General features: G+C 57.7%; 10 non-coding genes across 10 annotated transcripts; all 10 read left to right on the top strand.

Moving 5' to 3' along the window:
* The first annotated feature begins 802 nt into the window (after positions 1 to 802).
* LOC143417825 (5S ribosomal RNA) lies at positions 803 to 921 on the top strand. Its single transcript, XR_013097972.1, has one exon. It is a non-coding gene; the product is annotated as a 5S ribosomal RNA (ribosomal RNA).
* A 2,242-nt stretch (positions 922 to 3,163) lies between these two features.
* Positions 3,164 to 3,282, top strand: LOC143417759 (5S ribosomal RNA). Its single transcript, XR_013097907.1, has one exon. It is a non-coding gene; the product is annotated as a 5S ribosomal RNA (ribosomal RNA).
* A 1,212-nt stretch (positions 3,283 to 4,494) lies between these two features.
* LOC143417716 (5S ribosomal RNA) lies at positions 4,495 to 4,613 on the top strand. The gene has a single exon (XR_013097864.1). It is a non-coding gene; the product is annotated as a 5S ribosomal RNA (ribosomal RNA).
* An 861-nt stretch (positions 4,614 to 5,474) lies between these two features.
* Positions 5,475 to 5,593, top strand: LOC143417243 (5S ribosomal RNA). The gene has a single exon (XR_013097461.1). It is a non-coding gene; the product is annotated as a 5S ribosomal RNA (ribosomal RNA).
* Positions 5,594 to 6,726: 1,133 nt separating this feature from the next.
* Positions 6,727 to 6,845, top strand: LOC143417439 (5S ribosomal RNA). The gene has a single exon (XR_013097660.1). It is a non-coding gene; the product is annotated as a 5S ribosomal RNA (ribosomal RNA).
* A 582-nt stretch (positions 6,846 to 7,427) lies between these two features.
* On the top strand, positions 7,428 to 7,546 carry LOC143417404 (5S ribosomal RNA). Its single transcript, XR_013097625.1, has one exon. It is a non-coding gene; the product is annotated as a 5S ribosomal RNA (ribosomal RNA).
* Positions 7,547 to 10,735: 3,189 nt separating this feature from the next.
* LOC143417244 (5S ribosomal RNA) lies at positions 10,736 to 10,854 on the top strand. The gene has a single exon (XR_013097462.1). It is a non-coding gene; the product is annotated as a 5S ribosomal RNA (ribosomal RNA).
* A 1,133-nt stretch (positions 10,855 to 11,987) lies between these two features.
* On the top strand, positions 11,988 to 12,106 carry LOC143417440 (5S ribosomal RNA). Its single transcript, XR_013097661.1, has one exon. It is a non-coding gene; the product is annotated as a 5S ribosomal RNA (ribosomal RNA).
* Positions 12,107 to 12,688: 582 nt separating this feature from the next.
* Positions 12,689 to 12,807, top strand: LOC143417405 (5S ribosomal RNA). The gene has a single exon (XR_013097626.1). It is a non-coding gene; the product is annotated as a 5S ribosomal RNA (ribosomal RNA).
* A 4,845-nt stretch (positions 12,808 to 17,652) lies between these two features.
* On the top strand, positions 17,653 to 17,771 carry LOC143417378 (5S ribosomal RNA). Its single transcript, XR_013097599.1, has one exon. It is a non-coding gene; the product is annotated as a 5S ribosomal RNA (ribosomal RNA).
* Positions 17,772 to 19,907: the final 2,136 nt, after the last annotated feature.

The following is a 19,907-nucleotide window of genomic DNA, read 5'->3' on the forward strand; positions in this document are numbered from 1 at the left end:
AGGCCACCTACACCACACCAGGGCCTTAGTTGCTATTGAGGCCAATTACACCACACCAGGGTCTGTGGCTCTTGCTCAGGCCACTTACACCACACCAGGGCCTGTGGCTGCTGGCTGAGGCCACTTACACCACACCAGGGCCTGTGGCTGCTGGCTGAGGCCACCTACACCACACCAGGGCATTAGTTGCTATTGAGGCCAATTACACCACACCAGGGTCTGTGGCTCTTGCTCAGGCCACTTACACCACACCAGGGCCTGTGGCACTGGCTGAGGCCACTTACACCACACCAGGGCCTGTGGCTCTGGCTGAGGCCACTTACACCACACCAGGGCCTGTGGCTGCTGGCTGAGGCCACTTACACCACACCAGGGCCTGTGGCTGCTGGCTGAGGCCACTTACACCACACCAGGGCCTGTGGCTGCTGGCTGAGGCCACTTACACCACACCAGTGCCTGTGGCTTCTGGCTGAGGCCACTTACACCACACCAGGGCCTGTGGCTCTTGCTCAGGCCACTCACATCACACCAGGCCCTGCGCTTCTGGCCGAGGCCATCTTCACCAAACCAGGCCCTGTGCTGCTAGCTGTGGCCATGTACAACACACCAGGCCCTGTGCTGGTTCCTGAGGCCATCTTCAACAATCCAGGGCCTGTGCTGTTAGATAAATGCTAAACTGAGCCTTTGGGTTAGGGTATTATGCAAACATGCAGGTATGGTTAAAGGATTGTCTTCGTAACTTCAGGTACTTGCCACCTAATCAGTTGAATCCATAAATTGAGACATTGTGCTGGGGCCAGCAGCTTACGGCCATACCACCCTGAGCACGCCCGACCTCGTCTGATCTCGGAAGCTAAGCAGGGCTGGGCTTGGTTAGTACTTGGATGGGAGACTCCCTGGGAATACCTGGTGCTGTAAGCCTTTCTTTTTCATGTCATTGAACCGCTTTTGATCCAGAGAAGGGGTGTATTAAAAGACCAAAAGCAGCTGCCCATTAATGAGGGCACATTAACGACATTGCTTTTGGCTGTTTTCCAATGTCTTGTGCTGCTAGCTGATGCCACCTACACCACACCAGGGCCTGAGTGACCGGCTGGGGCCACTTACACCACATCAGGGCCTGTGGCTGCTGGCTGAGGCCACTTACACCACACCAGGGCCTGTGGCTGCTGGCTGAGGCCACTTACACCACACCAGGGCATTAGTTGCTATTGAGGCCAATTACACCACACCAGGGTCTGTGGCTCTTGCTCAGGCCACTTACACCACATCAGGGCCTGTGGCACTGGCTGAGGCCACTTACACCACACCAGGGCCTGTGGCTGCTGGCTGAGGCCACCTACACCACACCAGGGCATTAGTTGCTATTGAGGCCAATTACACCACACCAGGGTCTGTGACTCTTGCTCAGGCCACTTACACCACACTAGGGCCTGTGGCACTGGCTGAGGCCACTTACACCACACCAGGGCCTGTGGCTGCTGGCTGAGGCCACTTACACCACACCAGGGCCTGTGGCTGCTGGCTGAGGTCACTTACACCACACCAGTGCCTGTGGCTGCTGGCTGAGGGCACTTACACCACACCAGTGCCTGTGGCTTCTGGCTGAGGCCACTTACACCACACCAGGGCCTGTGGCTGCTGGCTGAGGCCACTTACACCACACCAGGGCCTGTGGCTGCTGGCTGAGGTCACTTACACCACACCAGTGCCTGTGGCTGCTGGCTGAGGGCACTTACACCACACCAGTGCCTGTGGCTTCTGGCTGAGGCCACTTACACCACACCAGGGCCTGTGGCTCTTGCTCAGGCCACTTACACCACACCAGGGCCTGTGGCTGCTGGCTGAGGGCACTTACACCACACCAGTGCCTGTGGCTGCTGGCTGAGGCCACTTACACCACACCAGGGCATTAGTTGCTATTGAGGCCCCTTACACCACACCAGGGCCTGTGGCACTGGCTGAGGCCACTTACACCACACCAGGGCCTGTGGCTGCTGGCTGAGGCCACCTACACCACACCAGGGCATTAGTTGCTATTGAGGCCAATTACACCACACCAGGGTCTGTGACTCTTGCTCAGGCCACTTACACCACACCAGGGCCTGTGGCACTGGCTGAGGCCACTTACACCACACCAGGGCCTGTGGCTGCTGGCTGAGGCCACTTACACCACACCAGGGCCTGTGGCTGCTGGCTGAGGTCACTTACACCACACCAGGGCCTGTGGCTGCTGGCTGAGGGCACTTACACCACACCAGTGCCTGTGGCTTCTGGCTGAGGCCACTTACACCACACCAGGGCCTGTGGCAGCTGGCTCAGGCCACTTACACCACACCAGGGCCTGTGGCTGCTGGCTGAGGCCACTTACACCACACCAGGGCCTGTGGCTGCTGGCTGAGGCCACTTACACCACACCAGTGCCTGTGGCTGCTGGCTGAGGCCACTTACACCACACCAGGGCATTAGTTGCTATTGAGGCCCCTTACACCACACCAGGGCCTGTGGCACTGGCTGAGGCCACTTACACCACACCAGGGCCTGTGGCTGCTGGCTGAGGCCACCTACACCTCACCAGGGCATTAGTTGCTATTGAGGCCAATTACACCACACCAGGGTCTGTGGCTCTTGCTCAGGCCACTTACACCACACCAGGGCCTGTGGCACTGGCTGAGGCCACTTACACCACACCAGGGCCTGTGGCTCTGGCTGAGGCCACTTACACCACACCAGGGCCTGTGGCTGCTGGCTGAGGCCATTTACACCACACCAGGGCCTGTGGCTGCTGGCTGAGGCCACTTACACCACACCAGGGCCTGTGGCTGCTGGCTGAGGCCACTTACACCACACCAGTGCCTGTGGCTTCTGGCTGAGGCCACTTACACCACACCAGGGCCTGTGGCTCTTGCTCAGGCCACTCACATCACACCAGGCCCTGCGCTTCTGGCCGAGGCCATCTTCACCAAACCAGGCCCTGTGCTGCTAGCTGTGGCCATGTACAACACACCAGGGCCTGTGCTGTTAGATAAATGCTAAACTGAGCCTTTGGGTTAGGGTATTATGCAAACATGCAGGTATGGTTAAAGGATTGTCTTCGTAACTTCAGGTACTTGCCACCTAATCAGTTGAATCCATAAATTGAGACATTGTGCTGGGGCCAGCAGCTTACGGCCATACCACCCTGAGCACGCCCGACCTCGTCTGATCTCGGAAGCTAAGCAGGGCTGGGCTTGGTTAGTACTTGGATGGGAGACCGCCTGGGAATACCTGGTGCTGTAAGCATTTCATTTTCATGTCACTGAACCGCTTTTGATCCAGAGAAGGGGTGTATTAAAAGACCAAAAGCAGCTGCCCATTAATGAGGGCACATTAACGACATTGCTTTTGGCTGTTTTCCAATGTCTTGTGCTGCTAGCTGATGCCACCTACACCACACCAGGACCTGAGTGACCGGCTGGGGCCACTTACACCACACCAAGGCCTGTGGCTGCTGGATGAGGCCACCTACACCACACCAGGGCCTTAGTTGCTATTGAGGCCAATTACACCACACCAGGGTCTGTGGCTCTTGCTCAGGCCACTTACACCACACCAGGGCCTGTGGCTGCTGGCTGAGGCCACTTACACCACACCACGGCCTTATTTGCTTCTGAGGCCACTTACACCACACCAGGGCCTGTGGCTGCTGGCTGAGGCCACATACACCACACCAGGGCCTTAGTTGCTATTGAGGCCAATTACACCACACCAGGGCCTCTGGCACTGGCTGAGGCCACTTACACCACACCAGGGCCTGTGGCTGCTGGCTGAGGCCACTTACACCACACCAGGGCCTGTGGCTGCTGGATGAGGCGACTTACACCACACCAAGGCCTGTGGCTGCTGGCTGAGGCCACTTACACCACACCAGGGCCTTAGTTGCTATTGAGGCCACTTACACCACACCAGGGCCTGTGGCTGCTGGCTGTGGCCATGTACACCACACCAGGGCCTGTGGCTGCTGGCTGAGGCCACATACACCACACCAGGGCCTTAGTTGCTATTGAAGCCAATTACACCACACCAGGGCCTGTGGCACTGGCTGAGGCCACTTACACCACACCAGGGCCTGTGGCTGCTGGCTGAGGCCACTTACACCACACCAGGGCCTGTGGCTGCTGGCTGAGGCCACTTACACCACACCAGGGCCTGTGGCTCTGGCTCAGGCCACTCATATCACACCAGACCCTGTGCTTCTGGCCGAGGCCATCTTCACCAAACCAGGCCCTGTGCTGCTAGCTGTGGCCATGTACAACACACCAGGCCCTGTTCTGGTTCCTGAGGCCATCTTCAACAATCCAGGGCCTGTGCTGTTGGATAAATGCTAAACTGAGCCTTTGGGTTAGGGTATTATGCAAACATGCAGGTATGGTTATAGGATTGTCTTCGTAACTTCAGGTACTTGCCACCTAATCACTTGAATCCATAAATTGAGACATTGTGCTGGGGCCAGCAGCTTACGGCCATACCACCCTGAGCACGCCCGACCTCGTCTGATCTCGGAAGCTAAGCAGGGCTGGGCTTGGTTAGTACTTGGATGGGAGACTGCCTGGGAATACCTGGTGCTGTAAGCCTTTCATTTTCATGTCATTGAACCGCTTTTGATCCAGAGAAGGGGTGTATTAAAAGACCAAAAGCAGCTGCCCATTAATGAGGGCACATTAACGACATTGCTTTTGGCTGTTTTCCAATGTCTTGTGCTGCTAGCTGATGCCACCTACACCACACCAGGGCCTGAGTGACCGGCTGGGGCCATTTACACCACATCAGGGCCTGTGGCTCTGGCTGAGGCCACTTACACCACACCAGGGCCTGTGGCTGCTGGCTGAGGCCACCTACACCACACCAGGGCCTTAGTTGCTATTGAGGCCAATTACACCACACCAGGGTCTGTAGCTCTTGCTCAGGCCACTTACACCACACCAGGGCCTGTGGCTGCTGGCTGAGGCCACTTACACCACACCAGGGCCTGTGGCTGCTGGCTGAGGCCACTTACACCACACCAGGGCCTGTGGCTGCTGGCTGAGGCCACTTACACCACACAAGGGCCTGTGGCTGCTGGCTGAGGCCACCTACACCACACCAGGGCCTGTGGCTTCTGGCTGAGGCCACTTACACCACACCAGGGCCTGTGGCTCTTGCTCAGGCCACTCATATCACACCAGACCCTGTGCTTCTGGCCAAGGCCATCTTCACCAAACCTGGCCCTGTGCTGCTTGCTGTGGCCATGTACAACACACCAGGCCCTGTGCTGGTTCCAGAGGCCATCTTCAACAATCCAGGGCCTGTGCTGTTAGATAAATGCCAAACTGAGCCTTTGGGTTAGGGTATTATGCAAACATGCAGGTATGGTTAAAGGATTGTCTTCGTAACTTCAGGTACTTGCCACCTAATCACTTGAATCCATAAATTGAGACATTGTGCTGAGGCCAGCAGCTTACGGCCATACCACCCTGAGCACGCCCGACCTCGTCTGATCTCGGAAGCTAAGCAGGGCTGGGCTTGGTTAGTACTTGGATGGGAGACTGCCTGGGAATACCTGGTACTGTAAGCCTTTCATTTTCATGTCATTGAACCGCTTTTGATCCAGAGAAGGGGTGTATTAAAAGACCAAAAGCAGCTGCCCATTAATGAGGGCACATTAACGACATTGCTTTTGGCTGTTTTCCAATGTCTTGTGCTGCTAGCTGATGCCACCTACACCACACCAGGGACTGAGTGACCGGCTGGGGCCACTTACACCACATCAGGGCCTGTGGCTGCTGGCTGAGGCCACTTACACCACACCAGGGCCTGTGGCTGCTGGCTGAGGCCACCTACACCACACCAGGGCCTTAGTTGCTATTGAGGCCAATTACACCACACCAGGGTCTGTGGCTCTTGGTCAGGCCACTTACACCACACCAGGGCCTGTGGCTGCTGGCTGAGGCCACTTACACCACATCAGGGCATTAGTTGCTATTGAGGCCACTTACACCACACCAGGGCCTGTGGCTGCTGGCTGAGGCCACCTACACCACACCAGGGCATTAGTTGCTATTGAGGCCAATTACACCACACCAGGGTCTGTGGCTCTTGCTCAGGCCACTTACACCACACCAGGGCCTGTGGCACTGGCTGAGGCCACTTACACCACACCAGGGCCTGTGGCTGCTGGCTGTGGCCATGTACACCACACCAGGGCCTGTGGCTGCTGGCTGAGGCCACATACACCACACCAGGGCCTTAGTTGCTATTGAGGCCAATTACACCACACCAGGGCCTGTGGCACTGGCTGAGGCCACTTACACCACACCAGGGCCTGTGGCTGCTGGCTGAGGCCACTTACACCACACCAGGGCCTGTGGCTGCTGGCTGAGGCCACTTACACCACACCAGGGCCTGTGGCTCTGGCTCAGGCCACTCATATCACACCAGACCCTGTGCTTCTGGCCGAGGCCATCTTCACCAAACCAGGCCCTGTGCTGCTAGCTGTGGCCATGTACAACACACCAGGCCCTGTTCTGGTTCCTGAGGCCATCTTCAACAATCCAGGGCCTGTGCTGTTGGATAAATGCTAAACTGAGCCTTTGGGTTAGGGTATTATGCAAACATGCAGGTATGGTTATAGGATTGTCTTCGTAACTTCAGGTACTTGCCACCTAATCACTTGAATCCATAAATTGAGACATTGTGCTGGGGCCAGCAGCTTACGGCCATACCACCCTGAGCACGCCCGACCTCGTCTGATCTCGGAAGCTAAGCAGGGCTGGGCTTGGTTAGTACTTGGATGGGAGACTTCCTTGGAATACCTGGTGCTGTAAGACTTTCATTTTCATGTCATTGAACCGCTTTTGATCCAGAGAAGGGGTGTATTAAAAGACCAAAAGCAGCTGCCCATTAATGAGGGCACATTAACGACATTGCTTTTGGCTCTTTTCCAATGTCTTGTGCTGCTAGCTGATGCCACCTACACCACACCAGGGCCTGAGTGACCGGCTGGGGCCACTTACACCACATCAGGGCCTGTGGCTGCTGGCTGAGGCCACCTACACCACACCAGGGCCTTAGTTGCTATTGAGGCCAATTACACCACACCAGGGCCTGTGGCTCTTGCTCAGGCCACTCATATCACACCAGACCCTGCGCTTCTGGCCGAGGCCATCTTCACCAAACCTGGCCCTGTGCTGCTTGCTGTGGCCATGTACAACACACCAGGCCCTGTGCTGGTTCCAGAGGCCATCTTCAACAATCCAGGGCCTGTGCTGTTAGATAAATGCCAAACTGAGCCTTTGGGTTAGGGTATTATGCAAACATGCAGGTATGGTTATAGGATTGTCTTCGTAACTTCAGGTATTGCCACCTAATCAGTTGAATCCATAAATTGAGACATTGTGCTGGGGCCAGCAGCTTACGGCCATACCACCCTGAGCACGCCCGACCTCGTCTGATGTCGGAAGCTAAGCAGGGCTGGGCTTGGTTAGTACTTGGATGGGAGACTGCCTGGGAATACCTGGTGCTGTAAGCCTTTCATTTTCATGTCATTGAACCGCTTTTGATCCAGAGAAGGGGTGTATTAAAAGACCAAAAGCAGCTGCCCATTAATGAGGGCACATTAACGACATTGCTTTTGGCTGTTTTCCAATGTCTTGTGCTGCTAGCTGATGCCACCTACACCACACCAGGGCCTGAGTGACCGGCTGGGGCCACTTACACCACATCAGGGCCTGTGGCTCTGGCTGAGGCCACTTACACCACACCAGGGCCTGTGGCTGCTGGCTGAGGCCACTTACACCACACCAGGGCCTTAGTTGCTATTGAGGCCAATTACACCACACCAGGGTCTGTGGCTCTTGCTCAGGCCACTTACACCACACCAGGGCCTGTGGCTGCTGGCTGAGGCCACATACACCACACCAGGGCCTTAGTTGCTATTGAGGCCAATTACACCACACCAGGGCCTGTGGCACTGGCTGAGGCCACTTACACCACACCAGGGCCTGTGGCTGCTGGCTGAGGCCACTTACACCACACCAGGGCCTGTGGCTGCTGGATGAGGCGACTTACACCACACCAGGGCCTGTGGCTGCTGGATGAGGCGACTTACACCACACCAAGGCCTGTGGCTGCTGGCTGAGGCCACTTACACCACACCAGGGCCTTAGTTGCTATTGAGGCCACTTACACCACACCAGGGCCTGTGGCTGCTGGCTGTGGCCATGTACACCACACCAGGGCCTGTGGCTGCTGGCTGAGGCCACATACACCACACCAGGGCCTTAGTTGCTATTGAGGCCAATTACACCACACCAGGGCCTGAGTGACCGGCTGGGGCCACTTACACCACATCAGGGCCTGTGGCTCTGGCTGAGGCCACTTACACCACACCAGGGCCTGTGGCTGCTGGCTGAGGCCACTAACACCACACCAGGGCCTTAGTTGCTATTGAGGCCAATTACACCACACCAGGGTCTGTGGCTCTTGCTCAGGCCACTTACACCACACCAGGGCCTGTGGCTGCTGGCTGAGGCCACTAACACCACACCAGGGCCTTAGTTGCTATTGAGGCCAATTACACCACACCAGGGTCTGTGGCTCTTGCTCAGGCCACTTACACCACACCAGGGCCTGTGGCTGCTGGCTGAGGCCACTTACACCACACAAGGGCCTGTGGCTGCTGGCTGAGGCCACCTACACCACACCAGGGCCAGTGGCTTCTGGCTGAGGCCACTTACACCACACCAGTGACTGTGGCTTCTGACTGAGGCCACTTACACCACACCAGGGCCTGTGGCTGCTGGCTGAGGCCACCTACACCACACCAGGGCCTTAGTTGCTATTGAGGCCAATTACACCACACCAGGGTCTGTGGCTCTTTCTCAGGCCACTTACACCACACCAGGGCCTGTGGCTGCTGGCTGAGGCCACTTACACCACACCAGGGCATTAGTTGCTATTGAGGCCAATTACACCACACCAGGGTCTGTTGCTCTTGCTCAGGCCACTTACACCACACCAGGGCCTGTGGCACTGGCTGAGGCCACTTACACCACACCAGGGCCTGTGGCTCTGGCTGAGGCCACTTACACCACACCAGGGCCTTAGTTGCTATTGAGGCCACTTACACCACACCAGGGCCTGTGGCTCTGGCTGAGGCCACTTACACCACACCACGGCCTTATTTGCTTCTGAGGCCACTTACACCACACCAGGGCCTGTGGCTGCTGGCTGAGGCCACATACACCACACCAGGGCCTTAGTTGCTATTGAGGCCAATTACACCACACCAGGGTCTGTGGCTCTTGCTCAGGCCACTTACACCACACCAGGGCCTGTGGCTGCTGGCTGAGGCCACTTACACCACACAAGGGCCTTTGGCTGCTGGCTGAGGCCACCTACACCACACCAGGGCCTGTGGCTGCTGGCTGAGACCACTTACACCACACCAGGGCCTGTGGCTCTTGCTCAGGCCACTTACACCACACCAGGGCCTTAGTTGCTATTGAGGCCACTTACACCACACCAGGGCCTGTGGCACTGGCTGAGGCCACTTACACCACACAAGGGCCTGTGGCTGCTGGCTGAGGCCACTTACACCACACCAGTGCCTGTGGCTTCTGGCTCAGGCCACTTACACCACACCAGGGCCTGTGGCTCTTGCTCAGGCCACTCATATCACACCAGACCCTGTGCTTCTGGCCAAGGCCATCTTCACCAAACCTGGCCCAGTGCTGCTTGCTGTGGCCATGTACAAGACACAAGGCCCTGTGCTGCTGGCTGAGGCCACTTACACCACACCAGGGCCTTATTTACTTCTGAGGCCACTTACACCACACCAGGGCCTGTGGCTGCTGGCTGAGGCCACATACACAACACCAGGGCCTTAGTTGCTATTGAGGCCAATTACACCACACCAGGGCCTGTGGCACTGGCTGAGGCCACTTACACCACACCAGGGCCTGTGGCTGCTGGCTGAGGCCACTTACTATTGAGGCCAATTACACCACACCAGGGCCTGTGGCACTGGCTGAGGCCACTTACACCACACCAGGGCCTGTGGCTGCTGGCTGAGGCCACTTACACCACACCAGGGCCTGTGGCTCTTGCTCAGGCCACTTACACCACACCAGGGCCTGTGGCTGCTGGCTGAGGCCACTTACACCACACCAGGGCCTGTGGCTGCTGGCTGAGGCCACTTACACCACACCAGGGCCTGTGGCTGCTGGCTGAGGGCACTTACACCACACCAGTGCCTGTGGCTGCTGGCTGAGGCCACTTACACCACACCAGGGCATTAGTTGCTATTGAGGCCCCTTACACCACACCAGGGCCTGTGGCTGCTGGCTGAGGCCACTTACACCACACCAGGGCCTGTGGCTGCTGGCTGAGGCCACTTACACCACACCAGGGCCTGTGGCTCTGGCTGAGGCCACTTACACCACACCAGGGCCTGTGCTTCTGGCCAAGGCCATCTTCACCAAACCTGGCCCTGTGCTGCTTGCTGTGGCCATGTACAACACACCAGGCCCTGTGCTGGTTCCAGAGGCCATCTTCAACAATCCAGGGCCTGTGCTGTTAGATAAATGCCAAACTGAGCCTTTGGGTTAGGGTATTATGCAAACATGCAGGTATGGTTAAAGGATTGTCTTCGTAACTTCAGGTACTTGCCACCTAATCACTTGAATCCATAAATTGAGACATTGTGCTGAGGCCAGCAGCTTACGGCCATACCACCCTGAGCACGCCCGACCTCGTCTGATCTCGGAAGCTAAGCAGGGCTGGGCTTGGTTAGTACTTGGATGGGAGACTGCCTGGGAATACCTGGTACTGTAAGCCTTTCATTTTCATGTCATTGAACCGCTTTTGATCCAGAGAAGGGGTGTATTAAAAGACCAAAAGCAGCTGCCCATTAATGAGGGCACATTAACGACATTGCTTTTGGCTGTTTTCCAATGTCTTGTGCTGCTAGCTGATGCCACCTACACCACACCAGGGACTGAGTGACCGGCTGGGGCCACTTACACCACATCAGGGCCTGTGGCTGCTGGCTGAGGCCACTTACACCACACCAGGGCCTGTGGCTGCTGGCTGAGGCCACCTACACCACACCAGGGCCTTAGTTGCTATTGAGGCCAATTACACCACACCAGGGTCTGTGGCTCTTGGTCAGGCCACTTACACCACACCAGGGCCTGTGGCTGCTGGCTGAGGCCACTTACACCACATCAGGGCATTAGTTGCTATTGAGGCCACTTACACCACACCAGGGCCTGTGGCTGCTGGCTGAGGCCACCTACACCACACCAGGGCATTAGTTGCTATTGAGGCCAATTACACCACACCAGGGTCTGTGGCTCTTGCTCAGGCCACTTACACCACACCAGGGCCTGTGGCACTGGCTGAGGCCACTTACACCACACCAGGGCCTGTGGCTGCTGGCTGTGGCCATGTACACCACACCAGGGCCTGTGGCTGCTGGCTGAGGCCACATACACCACACCAGGGCCTTAGTTGCTATTGAGGCCAATTACACCACACCAGGGCCTGTGGCACTGGCTGAGGCCACTTACACCACACCAGGGCCTGTGGCTGCTGGCTGAGGCCACTTACACCACACCAGGGCCTGTGGCTGCTGGCTGAGGCCACTTACACCACACCAGGGCCTGTGGCTCTGGCTCAGGCCACTCATATCACACCAGACCCTGTGCTTCTGGCCGAGGCCATCTTCACCAAACCAGGCCCTGTGCTGCTAGCTGTGGCCATGTACAACACACCAGGCCCTGTTCTGGTTCCTGAGGCCATCTTCAACAATCCAGGGCCTGTGCTGTTGGATAAATGCTAAACTGAGCCTTTGGGTTAGGGTATTATGCAAACATGCAGGTATGGTTATAGGATTGTCTTCGTAACTTCAGGTACTTGCCACCTAATCACTTGAATCCATAAATTGAGACATTGTGCTGGGGCCAGCAGCTTACGGCCATACCACCCTGAGCACGCCCGACCTCGTCTGATCTCGGAAGCTAAGCAGGGCTGGGCTTGGTTAGTACTTGGATGGGAGACTTCCTTGGAATACCTGGTGCTGTAAGACTTTCATTTTCATGTCATTGAACCGCTTTTGATCCAGAGAAGGGGTGTATTAAAAGACCAAAAGCAGCTGCCCATTAATGAGGGCACATTAACGACATTGCTTTTGGCTCTTTTCCAATGTCTTGTGCTGCTAGCTGATGCCACCTACACCACACCAGGGCCTGAGTGACCGGCTGGGGCCACTTACACCACATCAGGGCCTGTGGCTGCTGGCTGAGGCCACCTACACCACACCAGGGCCTTAGTTGCTATTGAGGCCAATTACACCACACCAGGGCCTGTGGCTCTTGCTCAGGCCACTCATATCACACCAGACCCTGCGCTTCTGGCCGAGGCCATCTTCACCAAACCTGGCCCTGTGCTGCTTGCTGTGGCCATGTACAACACACCAGGCCCTGTGCTGGTTCCAGAGGCCATCTTCAACAATCCAGGGCCTGTGCTGTTAGATAAATGCCAAACTGAGCCTTTGGGTTAGGGTATTATGCAAACATGCAGGTATGGTTATAGGATTGTCTTCGTAACTTCAGGTATTGCCACCTAATCAGTTGAATCCATAAATTGAGACATTGTGCTGGGGCCAGCAGCTTACGGCCATACCACCCTGAGCACGCCCGACCTCGTCTGATGTCGGAAGCTAAGCAGGGCTGGGCTTGGTTAGTACTTGGATGGGAGACTGCCTGGGAATACCTGGTGCTGTAAGCCTTTCATTTTCATGTCATTGAACCGCTTTTGATCCAGAGAAGGGGTGTATTAAAAGACCAAAAGCAGCTGCCCATTAATGAGGGCACATTAACGACATTGCTTTTGGCTGTTTTCCAATGTCTTGTGCTGCTAGCTGATGCCACCTACACCACACCAGGGCCTGAGTGACCGGCTGGGGCCACTTACACCACATCAGGGCCTGTGGCTCTGGCTGAGGCCACTTACACCACACCAGGGCCTGTGGCTGCTGGCTGAGGCCACTTACACCACACCAGGGCCTTAGTTGCTATTGAGGCCAATTACACCACACCAGGGTCTGTGGCTCTTGCTCAGGCCACTTACACCACACCAGGGCCTGTGGCTGCTGGCTGAGGCCACATACACCACACCAGGGCCTTAGTTGCTATTGAGGCCAATTACACCACACCAGGGCCTGTGGCACTGGCTGAGGCCACTTACACCACACCAGGGCCTGTGGCTGCTGGCTGAGGCCACTTACACCACACCAGGGCCTGTGGCTGCTGGATGAGGCGACTTACACCACACCAGGGCCTGTGGCTGCTGGATGAGGCGACTTACACCACACCAAGGCCTGTGGCTGCTGGCTGAGGCCACTTACACCACACCAGGGCCTTAGTTGCTATTGAGGCCACTTACACCACACCAGGGCCTGTGGCTGCTGGCTGTGGCCATGTACACCACACCAGGGCCTGTGGCTGCTGGCTGAGGCCACATACACCACACCAGGGCCTTAGTTGCTATTGAGGCCAATTACACCACACCAGGGCCTGAGTGACCGGCTGGGGCCACTTACACCACATCAGGGCCTGTGGCTCTGGCTGAGGCCACTTACACCACACCAGGGCCTGTGGCTGCTGGCTGAGGCCACTAACACCACACCAGGGCCTTAGTTGCTATTGAGGCCAATTACACCACACCAGGGTCTGTGGCTCTTGCTCAGGCCACTTACACCACACCAGGGCCTGTGGCTGCTGGCTGAGGCCACTAACACCACACCAGGGCCTTAGTTGCTATTGAGGCCAATTACACCACACCAGGGTCTGTGGCTCTTGCTCAGGCCACTTACACCACACCAGGGCCTGTGGCTGCTGGCTGAGGCCACTTACACCACACAAGGGCCTGTGGCTGCTGGCTGAGGCCACCTACACCACACCAGGGCCAGTGGCTTCTGGCTGAGGCCACTTACACCACACCAGTGACTGTGGCTTCTGACTGAGGCCACTTACACCACACCAGGGCCTGTGGCTGCTGGCTGAGGCCACCTACACCACACCAGGGCCTTAGTTGCTATTGAGGCCAATTACACCACACCAGGGTCTGTGGCTCTTTCTCAGGCCACTTACACCACACCAGGGCCTGTGGCTGCTGGCTGAGGCCACTTACACCACACCAGGGCATTAGTTGCTATTGAGGCCAATTACACCACACCAGGGTCTGTTGCTCTTGCTCAGGCCACTTACACCACACCAGGGCCTGTGGCACTGGCTGAGGCCACTTACACCACACCAGGGCCTGTGGCTCTGGCTGAGGCCACTTACACCACACCAGGGCCTTAGTTGCTATTGAGGCCACTTACACCACACCAGGGCCTGTGGCTCTGGCTGAGGCCACTTACACCACACCACGGCCTTATTTGCTTCTGAGGCCACTTACACCACACCAGGGCCTGTGGCTGCTGGCTGAGGCCACATACACCACACCAGGGCCTTAGTTGCTATTGAGGCCAATTACACCACACCAGGGTCTGTGGCTCTTGCTCAGGCCACTTACACCACACCAGGGCCTGTGGCTGCTGGCTGAGGCCACTTACACCACACAAGGGCCTTTGGCTGCTGGCTGAGGCCACCTACACCACACCAGGGCCTGTGGCTGCTGGCTGAGACCACTTACACCACACCAGGGCCTGTGGCTCTTGCTCAGGCCACTTACACCACACCAGGGCCTTAGTTGCTATTGAGGCCACTTACACCACACCAGGGCCTGTGGCACTGGCTGAGGCCACTTACACCACACAAGGGCCTGTGGCTGCTGGCTGAGGCCACTTACACCACACCAGTGCCTGTGGCTTCTGGCTCAGGCCACTTACACCACACCAGGGCCTGTGGCTCTTGCTCAGGCCACTCATATCACACCAGACCCTGTGCTTCTGGCCAAGGCCATCTTCACCAAACCTGGCCCAGTGCTGCTTGCTGTGGCCATGTACAAGACACAAGGCCCTGTGCTGCTGGCTGAGGCCACTTACACCACACCAGGGCCTTATTTACTTCTGAGGCCACTTACACCACACCAGGGCCTGTGGCTGCTGGCTGAGGCCACATACACAACACCAGGGCCTTAGTTGCTATTGAGGCCAATTACACCACACCAGGGCCTGTGGCACTGGCTGAGGCCACTTACACCACACCAGGGCCTGTGGCTGCTGGCTGAGGCCACTTACTATTGAGGCCAATTACACCACACCAGGGCCTGTGGCACTGGCTGAGGCCACTTACACCACACCAGGGCCTGTGGCTGCTGGCTGAGGCCACTTACACCACACCAGGGCCTGTGGCTCTTGCTCAGGCCACTTACACCACACCAGGGCCTGTGGCTGCTGGCTGAGGCCACTTACACCACACCAGGGCCTGTGGCTGCTGGCTGAGGCCACTTACACCACACCAGGGCCTGTGGCTGCTGGCTGAGGGCACTTACACCACACCAGTGCCTGTGGCTGCTGGCTGAGGCCACTTACACCACACCAGGGCATTAGTTGCTATTGAGGCCCCTTACACCACACCAGGGCCTGTGGCTGCTGGCTGAGGCCACTTACACCACACCAGGGCCTGTGGCTGCTGGCTGAGGCCACTTACACCACACCAGGGCCTGTGGCTCTGGCTGAGGCCACTTACACCACACCAGGGCCTGTGGCTGCTGGCTGAGGCCACTTACACCACACCAGGGCCTGTGGCTGCTGGCTGAGGCCACTTACACCACACCAGGGCCTGTGGCTTCTGGCTGAGGCCACTTACACCACACCAGGGCCTGTGGCTCTTGCTAAGGCCACTTACACCACACCAGGGCCTGTGGCTGCTGGCTGAGGCCACTTACACCACACCAGGGCCTGTGGCTGCTGGCTGAGGCCACTTACACCACACCAGGGCCTGTGGCTGCTGGCTGAGGGCACTTACACCACACCAGGGCCTGTGGCTGCTGGCTGAGGCCACTTACACCACACCAGGGCCTGTGGCTGCTGGCTGAGGCCACTTACACCACACCAGGGCCTGTGGCTGCTGGCTGAGGGCACTTACACCACACCAGTGCCTGTGGCTGCTGGCTGAGGCCACCTACACCACACCAGGGCATTAGTTGCTATTGAGGCCAATTACACCACACCAGGGTCTGTGACTCTTGCTCAGGCCACTTACACCACACCAGGGCCTGTGGCACTGGCTGAGGCCACTTACACCACACCAGGGCCTGTGGCTGCTGGCTGAGGCCACTTACACCACACCAGGGCCTGTGGCTGCTGGCTGAGGTCACTTACACCACACCAGGGCCTGTGGCACTGGCTGAGGCCACTTACACCACACCAGGGCCTGTGGCACTGGCTGAGGCCACTTACACCACACCAGTGCCTGTGGCTTCTGGCTGAGGCCACTTACACCACACCAGGGCCTGTGGCTGCTGGCTCAGGCCACTTACACCACACCAGGGCCTGTGGCTGCTGGCTGAGGCCACTTACACCACACCAGTGCCTGTGGCTGCTGGCTGAGGCCACTTACACCACACCAGGGCATTAGTTGCTATTGAGGCCCCTTACACCACACCAGGGCCTGTGGCACTGGCTGAGGCCACTTACACCACACCAGGGCCTGTGGCTGCTGGCTGAGGCCACTTACACCACACCAGGGCATTAGTTGCTATTGAGGCCAATTACACCACACCAGGGTCTGTGGCTCTTGCTCAGGCCACTTACACCACACCAGGGCCTGTGGCACTGGCTGAGGCCACTTACACTACACCACGGCCTGTGGCTCTGGCTGAGGCCACTTACACCACACCAGGGCCTGTGGCTGCTGGCTGAGGCCACTTACACCAGACCAGTTCCTGTGGCTGCTGGCTGAGGCCACTTACACCACACCAGGGCATTAGTTGCTATTGAGGCCCCTTACACCACACCAGGGCCTGTGGCACTGGCTGAGGCCACTTACACCACACCAGGGCATTAGTTGCTATTGAGGCCAATTACACCACACCAGGGTCTGTGGCTCTTGCTCAGGCCACTTACACCACACCAGGGCCTGTGGCACTGGCTGAGGCCACTTACACTACACCAGGGCCTGTGGCTCTGGCTGAGGCCACTTACACCACACCAGGGCCTGTGGCTGCTGGCTGAGGCCACTTACACCACACCAGGGCCTGTGGCTTCTGGCTGAGGCCACTTACACCACACCAGGGCCTGTGGCTGCTGGCTGAGGCCAGTTACACCACACCAGGGCCTGTGGCTGCTGGCTGAGGCCACTTACACCACACCAGGGCCTGTGGCTCTTGCTCAGGCCACTCACATCACACCAGGCCCTGCGCTTCTGGCCGAGGCCATCTTCACCAAACCAGGCCCTGTGCTGCTAGCTGTGGCCATGTACAACACACCAGGCCCTGTGCTGGTTCCTGAGGCCATCTTCAACAATCCAGGGCCTGTGCTGTTAGATAAATGCTAAACTGAGCCTTTGGGTTAGGGTATTATGCAAACATGCAGGTATGGTTAAAGGATTGTCTTCGTAACTTCAGGTACTTGCCACCTAATCAGTTGAATCCATAAATTGAGACATTGTGCTGGGGCCAGCAGCTTACGGCCATACCACCCTGAGCATGCCCGACCTCGTCTGATCTCGGAAGCTAAGCAGGGCTGGGTTTGGTTAGTACTTGGATGGGAGACTACCTGGGAATACCTGGTGCTGTAAGCCTTTCATTTTCATGTCATTGAACCGCTTTTGATCCAGAGAAGGGGTGTATTAAAAGACCAAAAGCAGCTGCCCATTAATGAGGGCACATTAACGACATTGCTTTTGGCTGTTTTCCAATGTATTGTGCTGCTAGCTGATGCCACCTACACCACACCAGGGCCTGAGTGACCGGCTGGGGCCACTTACACCACATCAGGGCCTGTGGCTGCTGGCTGAGGCCACTTACACCACACCAGGGCCTGTGGCTGCTGGCTGAGGCCACTTACACCACACCAGGGCATTAGTTGCTATTGAGGCCAATTACACCACACCAGGGTCTGTGGCTCTTGCTCAGGCCACTTACACCACATCAGGGCCTGTGGCACTGGCTGAGGCCACTTACACCACACCAGGGCCTGTGGCTGCTGGCTGAGGCCACCTACACCACACCAGGGCATTAGTTGCTATTGAGGCCAATTACACCACACCAGGGTCTGTGACTCTTGCTCAGGCCACTTACACCACACCAGGGCCTGTGGCTGCTGGCTGAGGCCACTTACACCACACCAGGGCCTGTGGCTGCTGGCTGAGGCCACTTACACCACACCAGGGCCTGTGGCTGCTGGCTGAGGTCACTTACACCACACCAGTGCCTGTGGCTGCTGGCTGAGGGCACTTACACCACACCAGTGCCTGTGGCTTCTGGCTGAGGCCACTTACACCACACCAGGGCCTGTGGCTGCTGGCTGAGGCCACTTACACCACACCAGGGCCTGTGGCTGCTGGCTGAGGTCACTTACACCACACCAGTGCCTGTGGCTGCTGGCTGAGGGCACTTACACCACACCAGTGCCTGTGGCTTCTGGCTGAGGCCACTTACACCACACCAGGGCCTGTGGCTCTTGCTCAGGCCACTTACACCACACCAGGGCCTGTGGCTGCTGGCTGAGGCCACTTACACCACACCAGGGCCTGTGGCTGCTGGCTGAGGGCACTTACACCACACCAGTGCCTGTGGCTGCTGGCTGAGGCCACTTACACCACACCAGGGCATTAGTTGCTATTGAGGCCCCTTACACCACACCAGGGCCTGTGGCTGCTGGCTGAGGCCACCTACACCACACCAGGGCATTAGTTGCTATTGAGGCCCCTTACACCACACCAGGGCCTGTGGCTGCTGGCTGAGGCCACTTACACCACACCAGGGCCTGTGGCTGCTGGCTGAGGCCACCTACACCACACCAGGGCATTAGTTGCTATTGAGGCCAATTACACCACACCAGGGTCTGTGACTCTTGCTCAGGCCACTTACACCACACCAGGGCCTGTGGCACTGGCTGAGGCCACTTACACCACACCAGGGCCTGTGGCTGCTGGCTGAGGCCACTTACACCACACCAGGGCCTGTGGCTGCTGGCTGAGGTCACTTACACCACACCAGGGCCTGTGGCTGCTGGCTGAGGCCACTTACACCACACCAGGGCATTAGTTGCTATTGAGGCCCCTTACACCACACCAGGGCCTGTGGCACTGGCTGAGGCCACTTACACCACACCAGGGCCTGTGGCTGCTGGCTGAGGCCACCTACACCACACCAGGGCATTAGTTGCTATTGAGGCCAATTACACCACACCAGGGTCTGTGGCTCTTGCTCAGGCCACTTACACCACACCAGGGCCTGTGGCACTGGCTGAGGCCACTTACACCACACCAGGGCCTGTGGCTGCTGGCTGAGGCCATTTACACCACACCAGGGCCTGTGGCTGCTGGCTGAGGCCACTTACACCACACCAGGGACTGTGGCTGCTGGCTGAGGCCACTTACACCACACCAGTGCCTGTGGCTTCTGGCTGAGGCCACTTACACCACACCAGGGCCTGTGGCTCTTGCTCAGGCCACTCACATCACACCAGGCCCTGCGCTTCTGGCCGAGGCCATCTTCACCAAACCAGGCCCTGTGCTGCTAGCTGTGGCCATGTACAACACACCAGGCCCTGTGCTGGTTCCTGAGGCCATCTTCAACAATCCAGGGCCTGTGCTGTTAGATAAATGCTAAACTGAGCCTTTGGGTTAGGGTATTATGCAAACATGCAGGTATGGTTAAAGGATTGTCTTCGTAACTTCAGGTACTTGCCACCTAATCAGTTGAATCCATAA

The sequence above is a fragment of the Maylandia zebra genome, linkage group LG3, assembly GCF_041146795.1.
Source record: "Maylandia zebra isolate NMK-2024a linkage group LG3, Mzebra_GT3a, whole genome shotgun sequence".
Lineage (NCBI taxonomy): Eukaryota > Metazoa > Chordata > Actinopteri > Cichliformes > Cichlidae > Maylandia > Maylandia zebra.